The sequence below is a fragment of the Acinonyx jubatus genome, chromosome B2, assembly GCF_027475565.1.
Source record: "Acinonyx jubatus isolate Ajub_Pintada_27869175 chromosome B2, VMU_Ajub_asm_v1.0, whole genome shotgun sequence".
In the NCBI taxonomy this organism is placed as follows: Eukaryota; Metazoa; Chordata; class Mammalia; order Carnivora; family Felidae; genus Acinonyx; species Acinonyx jubatus.
The window spans coordinates 133,434,384-133,456,132 of NC_069385.1; the positions used below are offsets into that span (position 1 = coordinate 133,434,384).

Sequence of the window (21,749 nt, forward strand, 5' to 3'; positions counted from 1 at the left end):
AGGACCTGAACTCAGACATTCTGTCTCCAAGCCCGGTACCCTTCCCACTGCATTCTAGATTCCCAACAATGGGTATGAAGTAACGGTAGTCCTTATAGTTCAAGGTCATGGCAGGACTACTCAGAGTGGCCTTCACAAAGCTGGCCTGTCAGTTCTCACTCAGCCTGGTCCGGGGACAGACTTTCCAGAAGAGCCAGGAAACTAGGCAACATTTCACATTTTTCTCTAATGAACAAAAAAGGTGTGACCCCCTTTCTGAAAGGCATTTGACTAAATGTTTCAAAAGCTCGGTGAATATGCATGACTTTCAGCTTAATGATTCCACTCCTAGAAATTAATCACGGAGGATCTGGGTAAGAGCAGAGATGTAGCTACCGAGATAACGTGGCATTGTTTCTATAACAAGATCTTGGACCCAGGGGGATTGTGTAAGCAAAGACGATATATTTATACATGATCATTTATTTTACAACCAAAAAAATGATGTTTTAGAAAGTAACATCCAGTAACTTGGGGGAAATGTCCTTGATGTATTGCTAAGGAAAAATGCTTTACAACAATATGTACAGAAGGATTCTAAATCTGTAACAAAAATCTATATGTATACCTTTTTTTGTTGTTCAAAATAAGGACTCAGGTTAGATATCCCAATATGTCAAGAGTGGGTGGTAGAATGGCTGGGTCATTAATAGTTTTGCCTTTGGGTTCTGTTGTGGTTTCCAAAATTTTGAACATGGGTATACATCATTATTGTAATGAGACAAAGTTATTTAAAGTTAGAGTCTGATTTCTTCCTTTCCTGTGTTTCTAGGGGTAGTCCCAATGAGCTAAAGACAACGTAGGGCGGTACTCTTCAGACCTTAAGTAGAGGTATAGTGGTGGGAACAAGGGAGGGTCATACTCTGCAGATTTATTGTGTGTAGTATTTCCAGTCCTTTGGATCCTACTGTAAACCTCATGAAACACAAGATATTTTTAAAGATTTTTTAAAATGTTTTGTTCCAGACTACTGGAAGGTAATATTGGTCTGAAACTTTTTAATTTTTTTAAGTTTATTTATTTATTTTGAGAAAGAGAGCACGAGCAGGGGAGGGGCAGAGAGAGAGGGAGAGAGAGAGAGAATCCCAAGCGGGTTCCGTGCTGTCAGCGCAGAGGCCCATGCAGGGTTTGAACTCACAAACCGTGAGATCATGACCTGAGCCGAAATCCAGAGTCAGACGCTTAACCGACTGAGCCACGCAGGTGTCCCTGAAAAGTTTTTTTAGATCAAGATCCAGTTAAGCAAGAAAAACCTACCTCTTCTGTCTATTCCTTTTTTCTTTTTTCTTTCTTCCTTTCTTTCTTTCTTTCTCTCTCTCTTCTTTCTTCTTTCTGTCTTCTTTCTTTCTTTCTTCTTTCTTCTTTTTTAAGTAGGATATTCACGCTCAGTGCAGAGCTTAACACAAGGCTGGAACTCACAACTGTGAGATCAAGCCCTGAGCTGAGATCAAGAGTCAAACACTCAACTGACTGAACCACTCAGGCGCCCTATTCCCACTTTCTATTGGTTACATAAAAATGGTGAGAAAGAAACTAAAACACATTGCAGCAAACCTCTCGCTCACGATATATAAGGATCATTTACTTCCTGTGTGTGAAAAACAAATGAGCTTATCCACGTGACTGCAAGGTATAAAGCCATCTATAAACCTAAAACACACCAGGTAACGTTATTACCTTGTCTTGTTAGTAAGTTGCAAATTACTTAAATAGAACAAATGTACAATGGTACATAACACCTTGAGGTTTTGCCATCCAAGCACATTTTGGGACTTCTATCTACTCTTGCACAAGGATGTCGGTGGGTCATATTTGAACGAGAACACATGTACCTTGGTTGAGTAACTGGGAAACTATAGGGGGGAAAAAAACTTGATACAAAAATTCATCACTGCACATGATAGGGTCAATCAAATAAACTACATCAAACCACACTGGTAATAATGAAGCCAGCCAAGAGCAATTTATTATTGCAAAGCAAACATGACCGCTATGGAAAACTCTCTGCAACCAAAACAAAAATTTTGAGGCGCTGCTTTGAAAGTCACCTTCTCGAAATTTACGGAATTCTCGAAAATATCGGCACGTATGCCCACACTGTAGGGCCCGGGGAGTGCAGCCATGAAGGTCCCCCCCCCCCTTTTTTTTGGTAGAATATGAAAGAAATTAGAGTCTCAGTAACATCCACTAATAGACTATTCTTGGTTTATGGCTGCAAAGTTTGTGTAACTTTTGATAAGTTACTTAGCAAGTTGAGTCTACGTACAATGGACATCAGTGGCCTTGCTCTGCTCCTGACTACAAGCCTTCAGGAAAGGATCCTCATTTTGGAATCGGCACTCTGTCTGAGGGGCCACCACTGTGCCACATTAGTCCTATAGATTACCGGGAGGTTAGGGGCTTCTCGATCAAAGTTAAGTATGGAAATGAGCGAGGTTCTGATTCATGGGTTCACCCAAGACCTCTGAACTTTGGCCTCAGAGGTCAGGGGTCAAAGAAGATACCTCTTCCAAAGCATGCAAAAACCCAGACAGCTTTTCTCCTTTTTCTGTTTGTCCTTTCCTCCTTTCCTATGTCCCTCCCCCTGCTCAAGGTCTAAGTAGTGACAGAAGATTGTTAGTGAACACTCCATGTCAGTGGTTTTTTTTTTCCTTCTGATGACTTTTCGTGTTTTGTGTTCTTTCTCTTTTTTTGAATTTTTTATAATTTTTCTTTCTTTTTAAACAAGCCATCTCTCATCTCTGGCATAGCTTTCCTTTACAATCGCTATGCACCTGTAAAAGGGGGAGCTTTCCAATGTAAAAAAAAAAAAGAGAGAGAGAGAGAGAGAAGTTGGAACTTCTTTAATAGCCTTCATCTTCAGGGAATCAGTAATTACAAGAACATTCCTAACAAGGTTCAAGAAGAAAACCTAGGGATCCTAACCACTAGACAGGCACTGTGATGCCCGGGCCTTCACAGTGGTTGAGAATTAGCTGTGGTTTGTGGAATGAGTGGAGGATGTTAATTCCAGCAACTGAAAGGGCTTTGCCTAACCCCCTTCCTTTTAAAAATGGTTGGGCTTGTCAGATGTCATCTGACGATTTACATGGCTCCCTCCAGGGACAGAGGAAAATGGAACAATAGCAGTAGTCTGGAGGCCTCATGATCTTATGGGCACCAAGGTGAGAAGGGACCGAGGCACGGGCTGTGGGTTGCACGGCCAGACTCTGAGGCTACTTACGCCTGACAGACTTGAGGGCACCCCTTGTCGCCCCTGCCCCGTGCAGGGGCCCTGCTGTAGCTGAGGCTGCCCAGTCATCATGAGTTAGGCCGAGGCACTCTTGGACATCGGTGATGTTTGTGTTCCAGCTCCTCCCTCCCGCTGTCTTCTCTACTCTGTGTGGCCTCTTTGAGCTTTTCTCAAAGTTTCTTGACTCTTTTCCTGCCGACACTTGCACTCAGAAGAGGTGCTGATCTCTGCCTGACGTGTGACTATTGGCTTAGGTTGATCGCTACCTTTCTGGATGGAATTGTCCATATCCCATTTTCGTCCAACGGTGCAGAGAAGGTCATATCCCCCTGGCAGAGATGGGAGTGACACTTTGAGGACTAGGAGGATTTCTCAGGTTCCCTGACATCACAGGACTGCTCCTTCCTTAGATAAAGTCTGCTTTGGGGTGGGGTTGGGGGGGGCGGGTAGGAGAATGGTTGAAAGGTACAAACTTAAGCTGGAAACTATCACTGGCTACTGCCAGCTGTCACAGGACTCCCGACAACAGATCCAGATTTTCTCTCTCTCTCTCTCAGGAAAGAAACTGGGCCTATTCAGAAGTGCCTCGCATTGGTGGTAGAGTGGTGAGCATAGCTGCTTCCAGAAGGGCCTCTGCCATGTCTTTACTTACCCTCTCCTGGCTATAGGGAAGCACCTGGGCAAGTGGCCTAAATTTGCTGGCCTCGGTTTTCCTCATCTATAAAATGGGTGTAATAAAAAAAAAAAAAACATTGTCTTTTAGGAGAGTTGGCTGTGACAATATGTGTACAAAGGCATTTGGAAGAATGCGTGACACACAGAAATCACACTTGGGCCCCATGACTGGTCACCTCTGAGGCTTGAGGGATAAAGAATTACCACCTAACTTTGGAACAGTGCCTATAGTTGAGGTCGTTGTTTTTTGTTTGTTTTGAAACGGGAAGGATAAAAGTTAAGTAGTAGGCCATCTTTTCTCACTTGGTGCATCTGGGGGTCCCCACGGCAGGGGCTTATCTCAGGAAGCTTCTTTGGCTTTGAAGTGGTTCTCAGTCCAGCCAAGCACATGAACACAAGGTTGCATTTCCTTCCCTCAGCCTCTTCCAACGCAAGTACTTAATTATCTGGCTTGGTTCACCATGTACTTGTGTCTGTTTTGCTCTGTGTTGCATGTCAACCACTGTCCCAAACCAAGAACCAAGTTCTGTCTCAGCACACAATGCTAAGAGAAAAAGAAAGATGAAAGGAGATGAGAGGAGAAGGAAGGGGAGGGGAGGGGAGGGGAGGGGAGGGGAGGGAAGGGAAGGGAAGGGAAGGGAAGGGAAGGGAAGGGAAGGAATGGGAAAGGAAAGTCTTGAGGATGTGGTCAATCGGGCAACATAAGGTTAATCCAAAAATCCAAATAAACCAATGTACATTTCAGCCACAGCTCCTTGGATTGATGGGTGTCTTAGTATGGACAACGTATTAATATTGAAATGATATGTTTCTGTGTCTGTCAATCCTGCTAGACTCAGCTTCTTGTCATTTCCGGTGTCCTCCATGTATCCCTAAAGCCAACATGGAAGGTTCCAGAGATACGTTATCCCCTTAGCCAGTGATATACTTACCCTTTGGTTACTGAGACAAGTCAGGGAGGGTCGAGACGAGGGTTTCTTTCTACAGATAGACTAATGGGAAAGACAGGCCCACATAGCATCTGAGAAAAGAGACCAGGCATGTCTGTGTCTTCTGGAGCCTAGGACAGCATGGAGATCCTTCATGGATCTCCACTCCAATGTCTGTCACTAATGTGGTCATTTCTCTGTCCATCTCTGTCTTAGTTCAGGCTGCTATAACAAAATACCATAGACTGGGTGGCTTATATACAATGGAATTTATTTCTCACAGCTCTGGAGATGGGGAGGTCCCAAGATCAAGTTGTCAGCAGATACGGTGTCCAGTGAGAGTCTGTTTCCAGGTTGCAGAGAGCCAACTTCTTGTTGTATCTTCAACATGATGGGGAAAAATGCAAACAAGCTCTCTGGCCTCTTCTAAGGACACTCGCCCCATTCATGAGGGTTCCACCCTTGTGATCTAATCACCTCCCACAGGTCCCGTGTCCAGATACCATCACATTGGGATTAGGCTTTGTATATATTAATTTGGGGGGGACCACAAACATTCAGTCTATTGTGGTATCTCATCAACTTTTACTGCTACCAACACCCTTTCATACTCTCTACCTCTGCTCTGCTAACCAGGACCCAGGATGGCTGCGTGAGGGCTGATGGTGGGGAAGGACTCACATGTCTCTTCCCAAATCCTCGGCAGCAGCCCCGCATTCTTCCAGCCACTCACCCTGTGCCTAAAAACGACGAGAACAAGTCAACAACACCATCTACCATCCAAGTCCCGATGGGATCTCTTCCAACATGCTTGTGACACTGGATTAAACAGCATGAGAGTCAGAATTTGAAACAAGGTTATTTTTACTCTCACCCTCGTGACAAACTATCAACAAACATGACAAAGCCTGGAACATGGAAAGTCATGTTTCTAAGATGAGCCAGCCAATATTCCCAGTTCTGGGACTCTCTCCTACCCCACCTGTGGCAACGGCCGTCTCTCCTATCCCCCGTACATTTCTAAGCAATTGCACACTCTCAGGAGTGAGAACAGGACAGAAATGTTCACCCCAAGACAAAGGCAATCTCCTAAGATACGGACCAGAACTGCAGGACAGAGGACTGCATTTTTGCCATTTTATCTCATCTCAGCATTTTAGGTTCAGAGTTGTATCCACTCCACAAGATGGGGAGAGAAGAAAGGGACAAGCAATCCACAAGGAAAGAACTACGCGGGAGGAGAAAAGCTACGACAAAGACAGAGAGCAGTCGATCTAAAAGTGAGGGCCGAGCGCTGAAATACTGTTTGACTCAGTAAACAGTCTGCTACTGTCCTGTCAATATCTCCGTTTGCTTTGAGCTTAACCCTGTCTCTCCAGGGATGGAGAAGAAGGCATGAGCACAGGAGGTCATCCCTCAGGGCAGTCCTCCCTCCCTGTGCCTGGCTGCATACCCCTCCCCACAGCTCCGGGTGAAAAGCCATCCCTGCCGTGCTTGTCACACTATAGTGATATAGGCTGTCACTCATGGAAACTGGAGGCCACTCAGGCGTCAGACAGACTCACTCATCTTTATACTTGAGGGTCCAGCCCTTCGTATGTTGAAGCAATAAGGCTTGAAAGGAGCTGACCGATTTCCTCTGATGAAACACAGTAAAACAAATAATTTTTGCTATTTGCCCAGCTGATAAAAAATCCTCAAATTAAGGGCGCCCGGGGGGCTCAGTCAGTTAAGCATCCGACTTCAGCTCGGGTCATGATCTCGCCATCTGTGCGTTCAAGCCCCACGTGGGGCTCCGTGTTGACAGCTCAGAGCCTGGAGCGTGCTTCAGATTCTGTGCCTCCCTCTCTCTGTGCCTCTCTCTCTCTCAAAAATAAGTAAGCATGCCATTTCTTTTTCAAAAGGCTTCAATTAGAAGCCGCGTGTAACTTACTCTTTCTATTCCTGTGACCACCCAGAGGACACCGCAGTCTTTTCTAGAGATGGAACAAGAAAGATTGTGCTCAGTACCTCCAGTGGCGTATTGGCAACAAGGAACGGCACCAACACGCAGTACTCTTGGGGCCCAGCGTGTCCTTCCTTGCTAGGGTGAGGTTGGAAGTTGGCCTCTCTGGGCCACCCTACGACCTCCCAGCGATATGCGCAAGAGGCACGGACAGCTTCTTGTTTTAAACGGCCTGCGAGAGAACCCGATCTTGAACAGCATCAGAACAAAACGGGCAGAGGGGGCCTTGAGAATTTAGCACCGTACAGCCCTCAAAACCAAAATTTATCCTTTGAGGGCTTTGAGGGCTCATGTTTCTTGTCGCAGCTTTCCTGACCAGCTGTCATAAAATAGTTACGGTTGGAACAAGAGTCCTGTAAACAAGTCGTTAGCCAAAGCGGTAACAACAGCGACAAAAAACCTCCCATGGTTTTTCTCTCTTTTTTTTCAATTTTTATTTTTTAGAGAAAGAGAGAGAGCGGGACTGGGGGAGAGGCAGAGGAAGAGGGAGAGAGAGAATCCCAAGCAGGCTCCGCGCTCAACAAGGAGCCCAGGGCGGAGCTCGATTCCACAACCCTGGGATCATGACCTGTTTCGAAATCGAGAGTCAGATGCTCAACTGACTGAACCACCCAGACACCCCCCTCACATGGTTTTTAATGCAGCACGTCTACAATCCATCTTATCTCAAATGACTGCCAATGAATAGAGGAAGTAGGGCACAGACTAGACGTTATCTTCATCTCACTGTCCCCACAGTGGCATCGTGACTCCCAAAGCTCCCCATCAACTTCCTACTGGGTCCCCCTCCTGCCTTCCTGGACAGGTTCCCCCTGCCCCTTCCCCACTATTGGAGTTTGCTTTAGGCCGCTTTCCTCTTACAAAAGACCAACTTCCGGACGTGTTTTCACAAACCGAGAGAAATCCAAAGAGGATTTTCGCTTTTGTGACACGGTACTTGCCCTGTCACTTGTGTGCCATTTCGGTGTGCGAAAGCCTTCCTAGGAACACTCTACTTTCAGACAGTGGGGGAAACCTGTATTCTTCTTCTTATTATTTGGCAGGGTCTGTTCTGGTCAGAAAGGCATTCCGAGTGGCTGCTTGTGGAACCGCTGACCATTGTTAGGGAGACAATAAAAGGATGTCTGATAAGGATCTCACGACAGATTTTTCTCCAGCTGAAGCATATTGGCGGCACAACTTTCCAAATTTGCATTCTACCTGTGGCTCCACGGAGCTAGCTGAGACCCCTTGCCAAGAGAGGACATTGTTCCCTTATTTCTAGAGGCCGCAAACACTTACCGGATTGTTGCACACATTGTCTTGAACTGACGAATTCTCACACGACTAACTGGCAGCTATAAATCTCTGGTTGTTCAAAGGATTTCTGAACCGTCTCAATTTTTCAGGAAAGCCTATTCTGACTGAAGAACATGCGAGCAGGTACCATTGCCGTCTGGGTTCAACGAGGAGTAGGTGTGGACACACGTGTAAAAATTGGGATTCTTTTCAAAAAGGGTGATTGAAGATGATGCTTTGCTTTGTGGGAATAGTCACAAAAAGAGAATGGGAATTTTTTGGCTATTTTTCTGTCACTGGATGCTTTCAACCGAGGCTTAATGACTATTTTCAAGGACAGTCTAGAGAGGTACATTAATGTAGGTTGAAAACAACACCAGATGGGTTTTTTTTAATGCCAGCTCCAAGATCCAATCTTCCTAGGATGCCTTTACGTAAGAGAATCCTTACATATTTAACATACGGTTCAATTAAGGAAATTTCAAGTTACATGCCATACTATAGGAACGTCCACTGGCTGAAATAAAACCCTTGTTTATGATCAGCTAATCAACTGTATTTATTGTGTGTGTGCTCTTTTGAAGGCACTATACTAGGCATTTTGGGTAGCAAGAAACTAAATATTTGAACTGAAATATCTACTGAAGGAACAAGTCATAGGTATATAGAAAATCAATTTTTAAATAACAAATGGTTGCCAAAACTTTTACAGGTGACGCGGGTGTTCATACCAAGGAGAGAGCATTCCAGACGGTAATGCTGAGGAAATTTTTCGTTAAGAGAGTGGTATCCGTCCTGTCCTCTTTGAAGAAATTTTTTTATCTGTGTGTTCTCACCGCTTCCATTTACCTGTATCTTTGTGGTTAATCAGAAATCAGTACAGGGACACCTGGACGGCTCAGTCAGTCAAGCGTCCCATTCTGGATTGAGGCTCAGGTCATGATCTCACAGTTCGTGGGATCGAGGCCCGTGTCGGGCTCTACGCTGACAGCACAAAGCCTGCTCGGGATTCTTTCTTTCCCTCTCTCTCTGCCTGTGTCTCGCTCAAGCATGCCAGCGTGCTCTCTCTCTCTCTCTCTCTAAAATAAATAAATAAACATTAAAAAAAAAGAAAGAAAACAGTCCAAAATAATAGTTCCTTTTGTTGCCTCCTATGTCATTCAGAGGATCACGAAAGTAAACAGAAACATAAGAGATAACCCAGAAGTAGATTTGCAGGGCAGCTAAAATTTTAAAAAGGTAAACAGGATGGGAGGACAAAGTTGTTTATTGACAACCCATATCTTCAAGAATCTCAGTAATGAATTAACATCTCGGTTCCATTCATTCAGTTTGAGCTGAAGTATTTTCAACAGTCACCACAAGAAACAGCTGGAGGCAAATTATTGCCTCAGACCCTCTAGGTCAGTATCAACAACAGGGACTATGATTGCAACATTCTGAAATTATTGAGAAGAGCTAGTGGGGTTCCTTCTGACTCAAATGTGAATAATAAGGAAGAACTTCAGGGATTGAACTGCATTTCTGTGTTTTGTAACATTTGGAAAACATAAGGCACCTTCATTTTCTGTCCACCCTATGTGCCATCTTTTCTATTAGTATAAAATTCCAACGACCCTTCAATAATCCAGATTCAGTGACAGAACGTGACCAAGATTCAGTTAATATTAGGTAGATAACAAAATTCTATTCAATCTCCTACTTTGAAAGTAAAAGAGCTTCTGCAGGTCGCTCATCCACATTTTTGTTAGAAGATTTCTCCTTCTTGAAAACATTTTTAATAGTATAAAGTAGTATTGTTTAGAATCCAAATATTTGTTATTAACCAGTTTCATGATGGAATGATAGTTTCCACTTGGCCTATTTATTATGTTAAATAGTTTACTAGAATTAATAAGATAAGCTTCCCACTTACTTAATCTGTTCTTTTAAGTAATTGTGTTTCAATCGTTTTTTTGGTCTTGATGTTTTGGACAAGGCAGAAAGGATCAAAATTGACCGATAATAAGCACCCAACTTCATACACTTGGGGAAAATTAAGCAGATTACCATTATCTGTAGAGCATGCACTCAGCCCAGTGCTAATTACTTTTCTGTGTATAAAAAAGTGAGCCTTGATCGAGACCCTCAAACCTTCCCATCTTGCTAAGGAAAGAAGACTCCTACAAGTGACCGCATTAGGCAATAAGATCTAACTTGAGTGATTCAGGATGATAATACTTAGGGTTAGGAATACATAAATGGGGAATCAGATCCATGAGGAAATGCACAGGACAAAGAAAGACCTGAAGTGGTCTTGGAGATGGATTCCATTCTCAACAGGCTTAAGGGCGACAAACATTGGAAAGAGGCCATTCTGTTCATAACCCGTGAGAAATGATCACTTAATCAAACAAAGAAACAGAAATCAGAATTAAAAACAAAGAATATTCACAAGTGAACATTCACAAGTGAATCAAGAGCTAACATGTGGCCAGGCAAAGATAGGCTTTGAAATTTAGACAGAAGAGTCTATAGCAGTATGATGGATCCTGAGGAACCCTGGAGAACCCCCAGCTGGACAAGGCATTTCAAAACTAGTATAAAATGATGTGGTTTTATTTTCAACTGCACTATAGAAGTAAGTTAGGAGATAAAATTATTTCACTCTACATGATGCTTCTAAGTTTGTTTGTTTAACCCATAATTTTTTTTTTTTAACTTTCAGGGATTGTTGATGATTGTTTTCTAGTCTAATTCTAAAAGACATTAGGACTCAAAGAGCCATTCAACCATTTGAAATCTGACAGCTTGCCTTTTGCTTTGTTATTTTTGAGAGCGAGCTTATTTTTGAGAGAGAGCACAAGTTGGGGAGGGGCAGAGAGACAGGGAGAGAGAGGATCTGACGTGGAGCTCAAACTCATGAACTGTGAGATCGTGACCTGAGCCGAAGTCAAATGGTTAACTGACCGAGCCACCCAGGTGCCCCCTTTTTGCTTTGTTTTTAAGGAAGGCTTCTGCTTGGGCCTCTAATTTGTTACATATATTTATTACAATCAGATATGGCAGCTGTTAGGTAGAATAACTAAGAACACAGACCTTAGAGTCAAAGCGAGATTGTCTTAAATCTTAGCTCCCCCTCTTACCACTATATGACTTTCAAGAAGTTGTTTTACATATCTGTGCCTCAGTTTCCTCATGTAGAGAATGAGGAAGAGGACAGTGATGATAATGATGGTAATAATAAAAACTACTTGGAATTAAATGTCTATCTATCTATCTATCTATCTATCATCATCCAGCTAGCTAGCTAGCTAGCTAGCATGCATTTAGAATAGTACTTGAACAGAAGAAGTCATCAATAGGTATTAGCGATGATTATTTTATAGTAGCAAAAGTGTCCCCAATATTATAGTGTAATTAAGTGTACAAGCATTTTATTGTACCTACAAAGAACACTCTAAAATCTGAATATTGGATTCAAAAGTTTGAGAACCACAGAGTCAAAAATAGGAAGCGATTATAGCTTTTGTTCAAAAAGTGACGTGATGAAAATATTTTTCAGGAAGACTAGTTAACTTTCTTCTCTTTTTAATGTATTTTCAGTGCCTACATTTTACCTAAACAATCTTGTCCATCCCCATGGCTTTATATGTAGTATTTTGTATAAGCTGACATCCAAATTCTTATCTCCAAACATGACCTTTTCCTCTAATTCCTCACCTGTCTATTCAATGGCCTACTAGAAACCTATTACTTCTTCAGGGAACCCAGGGGCAATGTTTCAAACTCAGCTGTTGTCCACATCTGTCACATTGATAGACACCAATGCGCTGGTTCCCAGAATGCAACCCCCTACGAGCAGTATCAGCATCCCCAGAGAACATGTCAGAAATACATATACTTGGGCCCTACACCAGGCCTAGTGAATCAGAAATTTGGGGGTGGATGGGTGGAGGGAAGGACAATGATTTGTCTAAAAAAATTTTTTTAACGCTTACTCATTTTTGAGAGACAGAGAGAGACAGTGTGTGAGCAGGGGAGGGTCAGAAAGAGGGAGACACAGAATTCGAAGCAGGCTCCAGGCTCTGAGCTGTCAGCACAGAGCCCAACGCGGGTCTCGAACCCAGGAACCGCGAAATCATGACCTGAGCCGAAGTCGGTTGCTTAACCAACCGAGCCACCCAGGCGCCCTGTCATAATTGAATTTCTAAAAATGTTTATCCTTGTGCATTTAGGAAGCTTGTGGGCAAATTACGTAACTTCTCTTTTTTCTTTCTTTAGTTCTCAATTTATTAAGTCTCAACTATGACCCATGTATCTGCTTGGTATTGGTTATAAAAAATAAATAAAGCACTGCTTTCAAGGAATGCATTATCTAGAGAAGAAATAAGTTTACAAAATTTCATGATAGGTTTAAACAGTTAAACAATGGCCAAAAAAAATGATGTTTCCTACTGTTAAAAAATACACAATCTTCATTCAAAAACATAATCAGATACTCAAGGATAACAGAGATTTTTATGAAAACCAATTGCAAGAAAGGAAGTAGTGACAATAAATGATACAAATGATAAATCGGACAGATGGCAGAAAAAAGAGAACAGAAATATAAGGTTTTTGTTTTTACCATTTTATTGTCAAGAGTGACTGGAAATATCATGGTCTCTTAAATTATGAATACAGCTTTCTGACAAAAGGAAGAATTCGGGAAACAAAAGCATAAAGTAATATTGTTAAATAATAACCAAAATAAAAAGGCTGAAGTAAATAGGAAGAAAAATGGGATGAAAAATTTAGAAAACTAATAAGACTTTAAAGATGAACAATGGGTCCAACATCTGTGTAATAAAAAATCCAAAAGAAAAGAGAGAAAGAAAGAAAATGAAAGAAATGATCTAAGAACTAAAAGTTGTAATTTCACCCATCTTCAGATTAAGTCCTGGACTGAATAAATGGTTGGGGGCGGAGGGAAGCAAAACCAGACACATTATATTAAAATCTCAGAGTAGTTTAAATAATACGATCATTTTAGGAGTCTGCACTCTGAATTTTCAGAAATGCAAAGATTTAGAAAGTTTAACTCCCATGCACCATAGTTGTAAAAATTGCCTGAGAATAAGCTAACAATACAAGGGAAGAATACCCAAAGAGAACATGGAGTTGAAGAGAAGGGGAGCTAATTCGGGTATACAAAAGAAATACTGGGAGGTAACTATGCAGCAGACAAAGAAAACTTTAGGTCCAACTTTCACGATGAATATTTGTTCATCTGAAAAAAAAATCATCTGAAAATAAAAATATTGTAATTTAACTGTATGAGGTAATTAATAAGTTGGGCTATCTCATTTATGTAGGAGAGGTGACTTACAGTTCTCTTCTCAGCAAAAACAGAACAAAAAAATGACAGTCAAAAACTACAGGAAGAACCCATAAACTAATAGTAATCTAAATATGAAGCAAAGAGACATTTGCATGGCCTAGAGGAATTTAAGTGTGGTGAAAAAAATTCATATATGGTGAAAGAAAAGAGGTTTCATTTATTCTTGTTTTTATAACATTTTCAATCTGAGTGGCACAGATTTAAAGGCATAGAATTTATTTTACCTCCAATCACACCAGTTTATTTTATGGTAAGCAACACTTTACAATCAAAATATTCTAAATGCTGCTTATTGATTTTCCTTTTTTATGGTTTCCACTTCTCTGCTGAAATTCTCAATCTTGTCTTTTAATTCCTAGAAAATATTACACACGGTTATTTTAAAATTTGTGTCTAGTAACCATTTCTGAATCCCTAGGGGTATGCATCTATTGAATAGTGTTCCTCTTTTCCTTTCTCCTCCTCCTCCTCCTCCTCCTCCTCCTCCTCCTCTTTCTCTTCCTTCTTTTCCTTCTTTTCTTCTAATTCTTCTGCCTCCTCTCCCTCCTCCTTCTTCTTCTTCCTCTTCTTCTGCTTTTCTTCTCCTTCTCCTTTTCTTTTCTTTTCTTTTTTCTCTTCTCTTCTCTTCTCCTCTCCTCTCCTCTCCTCTCCTCTCCTCTCCTCTCCTTTCTCCTTCTCCTTCCCCTTCCCCTTCTTCTTCTTCTTCTTCTTCTTCTTCTTCTTCTTCTTCTTCTTCTTCCTTAATCATTTCTGGTTATTTTTTGTTGTGTGCTAGACATTGTTTATGAAACATTGTAGAATTAATTTGAGGCTTAGCATGTTATGTTTTTCTAAAGAGGATTTGTGTTCACTTCTAAGGGATTGAGGTGTTTCTAGGGCTGGTTTCAGTTTTATCTTATTTCTGATTCACTGTTTTTCCTAAGGTATACCACTTCAGAGTCCCAAGTTAAAGTCTTAGTGGTTTACCAGGGCCCATCCAGTTTGCAAGTCTTGGTTCGAGTCATAAATCTTCATTTTACAAACTGGTGATTTAACATATACTACCTAATATCAATGGGACTGAAACTAATGGTTTTACACATATTAAAGTTATAAAAATAGTAGATGAGCCTACCAAGTAACAACAACAATGTACCTGAAAAATTGGGGACCATTAGGGAAATAGGGAAAAGTATAAGACCTAAATCTTTGTCTTTCATAACAGTGGTCAAAAAATAATGCAGAACAGTGACAAATACCTTTACTTATAAATGTGGCAATAAACAACAGATCTAAACATAAAAGGTTAAACATGGTTATCTCTTGGGAGTGGGGATCAGAGAAACTAGTGGAGGACCTTGTCCTTTCTTTTAGATCCACTCTAAAATATTTAACTTAAAAAAATAATTCTGGGGAAATCAGTAAATGTTTTATAGAGAGGGAACACTGAAGTTTCATTTTAATAGATAATTTGTGTTTTCCCCATACTCATAGAAAAACAGTGGTCATTCTAAACAGAGGGAGTGGCTTAGAAGGAGGCATGGACATGTACCATGTTCTATTTTAGAAATAGAGGAACATTCTATAGATCGGAGCATACAAATGAAGGAGGGGAATAGCAGGAAATGAGGCATATAAGTGAATTAGGGGCTAAAGAAGAAATGATCTTAGACGCTCTGAAAGTTTTCCCCCACTGGTTTTTATTTTAAAGTCTGGTAGGTCGTCATCAATTTCCTGAAACAGAGGATACTGGAGGCAAAGCAATCATATGAGGTTAAAATGAAGTGATATATACTGCATACCCTGCAATACACTCTCACTTGCTCTCTCAGGTTTAGTAGTAGAGTTACTTTGACTTTTTAAAATCAATTTAATTCTGCTTGATCGTTTTCTATTTCAGTCTCTATAGTCTTCATTAAGGTTGAACCAAGTTGGAGGAATAAGTTGGTCTGAAGCCTCACTGTGCAGAAAAGCACAGAGGCACGGAATGCACATATGACGTAAGGTCGAGGGCACTGCATTCAGACCACCTGGGTTCAAATCTGGATTTTGTGCATTGGGAAGTAAACTTGGGACAAGTAAATTAATCTTTTTATGCCTCAGTTTCCTCTTTTGAAAACTTGGGATTAATAATGTAAACGATCTCAGATTATTGTGAAATTTAAATCGTTATTGACTGCTGCACATCACATCACCTTACCCCAAATCCAGCTGCATAAAACGACACTCAACACTTATCATCTCACATAGTTTCTGTGGGTCAGGAATTCAGGAGTGTTGTTAACTGTGGTCAACATGTCATCTGGGGCGGTAGTCATGTAGGGTTGAGAGGGCTGGAGGATCTGATTCCAAAATGATCATCCATCACTTCTGGCCCCTGGAAAGATATCTAAGTTCCTCTCCATGTGAATCTCTTTCCAAGGCTGCTTGAGCATCCTAACAACATGGCGGTTGGCTTCCAAACGATCCAAAAAAGAAAACAAGGAGGAAGTTGCCCTTTTGACCGAATTGCTAAAGTCTCACACTGTCACTTCCCCAGTGTCTAATATGATCTATGCTCAAAGGAAGGAGAATCAGTCCTGCCTTTGGAAAAGAGGAGAAACAAAGAATTTGTGGACTTATTTTAAAACAACCACGTGCCTTAATGCATGATCTACATATGGCTGCGATATCAAATAAGAAGAACTGAAAAGATGTTAGCCAGTTATCCATAGCGCTGTCATGGAGGAACTGCAAATTGTTTTATAGTGGCGGCTTTTGAGTGTCTTTGACGTGTGGCAGAGAGTGAGTCTGTGGGCGCCTGGGTAGCTCAGTCTGTTGAACATCCAACATCGGCTCATGTCATGATCTCCAGGTTTGTGAGTTTGAGCCACGCATCGGGCTCTGTGATGACAGCTCAGAGCCTGGAGTCTACTTCCGGTTCTGTCTCCCTCTCCCTCTCTGCCCCTCCCCTGCTCGTGCTCTGTCTCTGTCTCTCAAAAATAAATAAACCTTAAAAAATTTTTTTTAAAAGAAAGAAAGTGAGTCTGTAAACTAACAAGAGATAGGTCAAAACGGGTTGAGTATGTCGTAATATACCTTTGCCTTTTTCCAATAAGTCCTGGTTTCCAAACTGGGCTACTCCCAGGGCACATACGATAGGCAAAAGGAACAAGTGCTACTTGAAGCAACAGGATAAACACATATCTTATCTACTGAAGTGTTATTTTATTTGAAGAAGGAAAAAAAAATGTAACACTAAAAAGAAACGAGCTATCAAACCATGAAAAGACGTAAAGGAAACTTAAATGAACATTACTAAGTGAAAGAAGCCAACCTCAAAAGGCTACATATTGTAGGATTCCAACTAGATGACACTCTGGAAAAGGAAAAACTATGGAGAAAGTAAAAAGACCCATGGTTGCCAGGAATGAGGAAGGAGGTAGGGATGAATAGCAGAGTACAGAGGATTTTTAGGGCAGTGAAACTCTTCTGTATCATACTATAATGGTGGATATAGGTCATTACATATTTGCCAAAGCCTATAGAATATACAACACCAAAAGTGAACCGTAAACTATGGACTTTGGGTGATGATGATATGTCAGTGCAGCTCCACGAATAACAACAAGCGTACCACTCTTGTGGGGCCATTGATAATGGAGGAGGCTATACAGGTGTGGAATAAATACATGGGAAATCTCTCTACCTTCTACTCAATTTTGCTGTGAATCTAAAACAGCTATAAAAATAAAATCTATTTGTAAAAAAAAAAGGTAAATACATTATAAGATAGATGGCAAAGTTGCTTGGATTTTAAAAATGGAACCTTAGACAAGTGGAATGTTGGCCTTCTGTAGGCTGCTTTGGATTATATCCCTTGATCCTGAGTAAATAGTATACTTTTCTTTCCATTTGGGGTAACTTAATGGGGAAATTGAATGATTCTGTTAGCTGACAAAGAATTATTGAAGGCAGGGAAAGAACTTGATACTCTCAAAAGATACCTCCATCAAGAATATGGAAGAAATTGTTAATAAAGGAAAGGTGGTAAATGGTTGAATTAATCCAACAGATATTAAAGATGCTTCAAAGCCTTAATAATTAAGCATTTAAAAAACTAGAACAAGAATAAAGAAACAATCCATTTCTGAGAGTAGTTATTCCAGAAATAGATGCTGATATATACCTAAAAACCCAATACAGAACTAAGAAGGTGTTACCAATCAATGGCTGAAGGAGAGGATTTAGGGCATGTCAGGGGAAAATGGACTCTTTAGAAAAAATGTAACTCCTAGCCTCACCTTGCATTATATGCTCAAGTAAATTCCAGATAGGTGGGATAAAAATAAAAATGAAATCATAAGACACTTGAAGGGAAAGGGATTTCTAAATATGAAAGCCCTAGGACTCACCAGGGAAAAATAATGAATGGATGTATCTAAGCAAGTACTGAATCTTTGTGTAACACAATAACAATTTTAAAACAAACCTCAAATACTCCTGGATAGCATCCATCATGTACCAGCTATTTGCCAAACACCATGCTTGGAGCTTCGTCTTAATTACTTATCCTTAATCCTCACAAAACCCACCAAGGGCTCCGTATTACTACCTCCAAACCGAGACTATAAGAGATTATATCAGTAGTTTGCAATTCTGGATGCACTCTGAATTATATAGAGGGCTTTACAAAACCCCATGTGCAGGCTCCGTCCAAGCACAATGTAATTAGAATCCCTGAGTGGCAACTGGACATTCAGTGCTTTGCCCAAAGTTACCCAGTAAACACAGAGCAGAGGTCTTACTGCCTCTTAAACGTCTGAATGTTTTCTACACTGCCTAGAAGGATTTCTTTAAAATATAAACAGCTGCTTAGTTCTCAAAGTTTGTAAAACCTAAATAAAGGTTTAATTTAAAGCAGAAAAAAATTTATGTATGAAGATATATTTGTTGACCCATCTGCAACATAGATTTCATAACTGTGTTCTGGGGTATTGGTTAAAAAAAAACCCATAGGGTTGGAATGGTCAATCCCCCGAGAGCTCCTTCAAAGCTGTGTGCTAAAGGAAAGAAGAGAAAGTGTAGGATGATTAGGGGAAGGACAGCATTTTGATGGTCTAATAATTCTGAAACGATTGGCAATGCATACACAATGTGTAAGATGTCTGCATGCACCTACTTTCTTTGGCTTATTATTGCCATTGTAACTTCTCCATCAAGCGAGACATGACAATGTGCATGAACAATTTCATTGCATCATTTTTAAGAGAACAGGTTTTGAAAACAAATTACCTAATATAGTCCCCAAGTACACCCTTTATAGCTCTGTAATTTTAACTTAGTTACTGAACTTCCTTATGACTCAGTTTCCCCAACTATAAAATAATAATAATAATAATAATAATCATAGTGTCATCTTAAAGCTGCATAACAAATAACATGAAATATGATCTTTCTAAAGATCTTCTTAAGATCCTTTATGGTTTTTCTGCATAGGAATGCAGGAGCAGCTTGGATTGACATTTCCAGCTCAGGGTTTCTCTAAGCTAGGGCTGCAGTCATCCGGAGGCTCGATTAGGACTAGAGGATCCACTTCCAAGGTGGTTTGCTCACATGCATGACAAAATGGTGCTTACCCTTGGCAGGAAGTTTTGGTTTCGGTCCCCAGAGTCCTCTTCACTGGACTGCTTGAGAATCCACATGGCACACCATCTCACTTCCTTCAAAGAAAGTCACCCAAGAGACCAAATGAAACTTGCAATGCATTTTATGACTTAGACTTGAGGTCATACACCATCACTACTGCTGTATTTCATTGGTCATAAAGATCAACACTGATTCCATGTGGGAGGAGACTACACCCTGGTACCAGGGAGCAAGGATCACTTGGAACCATTTCGGAGGTAGCTACTAAAAGTAACTAGTTTATAGGCTCATTGCAAAAAAATACACACACACACACACACATTTATTACAGAGCTTAGACCAGTAACTTAGAACACACTTAGAACTTAGGCCAAGGAATAATATATTGTATGTGTGTATATACATACGTTGCATTTAGAACAGAGCTTCGACCATAGTTAATATTATATAAGTGAATCAGAAGTTCTGAGGGGAGTCCGGGCAGTAGTATTAGTAGCTTAAAACTCACCTCGGGTGGTTCTAATATGCAGCTAGTTTTGAGTTTCATGATCGTATTCCAATAATTCGCTTCATTATGATAATCAAAACTGAAGCCCCAGCCGAGAGGCGTTCTACTACAGCTGCACAGCGGAATCATCTGGAGAGCTTTAACAAATCTAGATATCCAAACTGCATAGTGGTCCACTTATACCAGAATCTCTGGGGCATGGGACTCAGGCATCAGCATTTTTTTTAAGCTTCCTAGGCCATTCCAACGCACAGTCAAGTATGGAGACGATGGAGACCCATGACTCCAATTATTTAACTTAGATGATTATATTCCAGTCTCCCCGTTTACTCTCTGAGCTGAGCTCTAACTCGGCATTTAAATCCCGGAGACCTAATTTCACTTGTTGAAAACAAAGAGAAGACCTTTGACTCACCCTAACGTGCTGAAGATGGGTGGGAATGCACAGCATGGCGCCAGTTGTTCTCTGTCTGTAACTCTGTGTGTCTGGAGGATTTGAGCCTCCAGCATGTCAGCCAGGCTCCTTTGGCCAGAATTCGCCTTCACTCAAGTAGAAACCTCCCAGGCATGTGATTGCCGGGCCAGGAAAATGTCACCCATTGCCAGAGAAAAACCAGCCTTCCACAAAATTAGAGTGAATGGCACATGAAACCAATTAAGCCAAAGTGGTTGGAGACGCATCAGAAGCATTGCGAGATGGCCATTCTGGAAACAATGCCTACAAGATGCACCTGGTAATGTTTATAGGCGCTGTTCAGGCACAGAACACGCCTCAAATTCAAGAACATGGAGCTGCCTATTTTCTGCTCTCTGAGTCTGCTTTTGTAAACGAGCGCTAGCATGGCGTAGAAAGCAATCAATTACCATTTGGGGAGACAAGTGTTAGAGTGCAAATGGCAGCTCTCTTTGGGCCAGAAGAACACCAGGTGAATGGCAATTTCTAGTGAATGATGCCATCAAACTAGACACAGAACTTGCATTCTGGAAAAATCAACCCTTTGTGCAAATATTTGGGATTGAGGGGAGCTCTTAACAAACTTTGCCCATAGCTCTCCCCCCACATTTAAACCTATGTTTGTTTTAAGTAAAGCTTAATCCTTGTGTTTCTGATTCCTTTACACATAACTCATCAGAGTCTTTAGTTTGAAAAAAAAAAATCAAACAACTTCTTAATGTCCTACATGACTTTGCTTTTTGGCCTTTTAAAGCATTTTCCCCTTCTTTGACAAGGGGCTCAAATAGCATGTTTGCAAATTTAGAGCCCCCTCAACTGTTGTGAATGCAGAATTTTGCCACTGTTCAGGATTTGGATTTCTCCACATTTCCCAAAAATGTGACTTCCTGTTTGTTTTTCATATCCAAATCCCCTTTTAAAATTAAGTTTGAGACTCTCAATGAACTCTCAATACAGTCGATTTGCCCGACTGTAGATTCTTTTTCTCTCCCTAGTGTGGAGCATATTGATGCATTCATATTACAATCTTTCTGACCCTTGGGAACAATTTTTATTTGTGTTGCCTAGTAATATAAGAAAAATATTTTAACTTTTGATAGAACTTCTTATCAAGGATCTTAAAGCTGGCTTTCAAACAGCTTGTAAACATGGGCACAGAGCTATGACAACATTAGTCTCCAAATACCCCCATGATGAATGCAGCTCTTGATTTGGAGTAATGAGAAAATGAGAAGTAAGAATGTAAAAGAAGGACTGTATGGATGGAAAGGAAGCTAAATGGACCATTTGGATCCCAATAATTATTTTCTCATACATCACCTAAGAAAACTAGTTATTTCTGCTTTTAAATTCTTAAGAAACTACTGGGTGTTTACCCAAAGAAAATGAAAACCCTAATTTGAAAATATATACGCATATTTATGTTTATTGTGGTATTATTTACAATAACCAAGATATGAAAGCAACCCAAATGTCTACTATATATAATGGATTATATATATATATACACACACACACATATATATATATATATAACGGACATTATATATATATATATATATAATGGACATTATATATATATATATATATATATATATGTAATGGAATATTACTTAGTCAATAAAGAATGAAAGCTTGCCATTTATGACAACATGAATGG

At 40.7% G+C, this 21,749-nt stretch overlaps 1 long non-coding RNA gene across 1 annotated transcript; it reads right to left on the reverse strand.

The window, feature by feature from the left end:
• Positions 1-18,366: 18,366 nt before the first annotated feature.
• LOC113593906 (uncharacterized) lies at positions 18,367-20,393 on the reverse strand. Its single transcript, XR_003414264.2, has 3 exons — positions 20,051-20,393; positions 19,118-19,201; positions 18,367-18,541 (listed from the first exon to the last, which is right to left on the reverse strand). It is a non-coding gene; the product is annotated as an uncharacterized LOC113593906 (long non-coding RNA).
• Between the last annotated feature and the right edge of the window lie 1,356 nt (positions 20,394-21,749).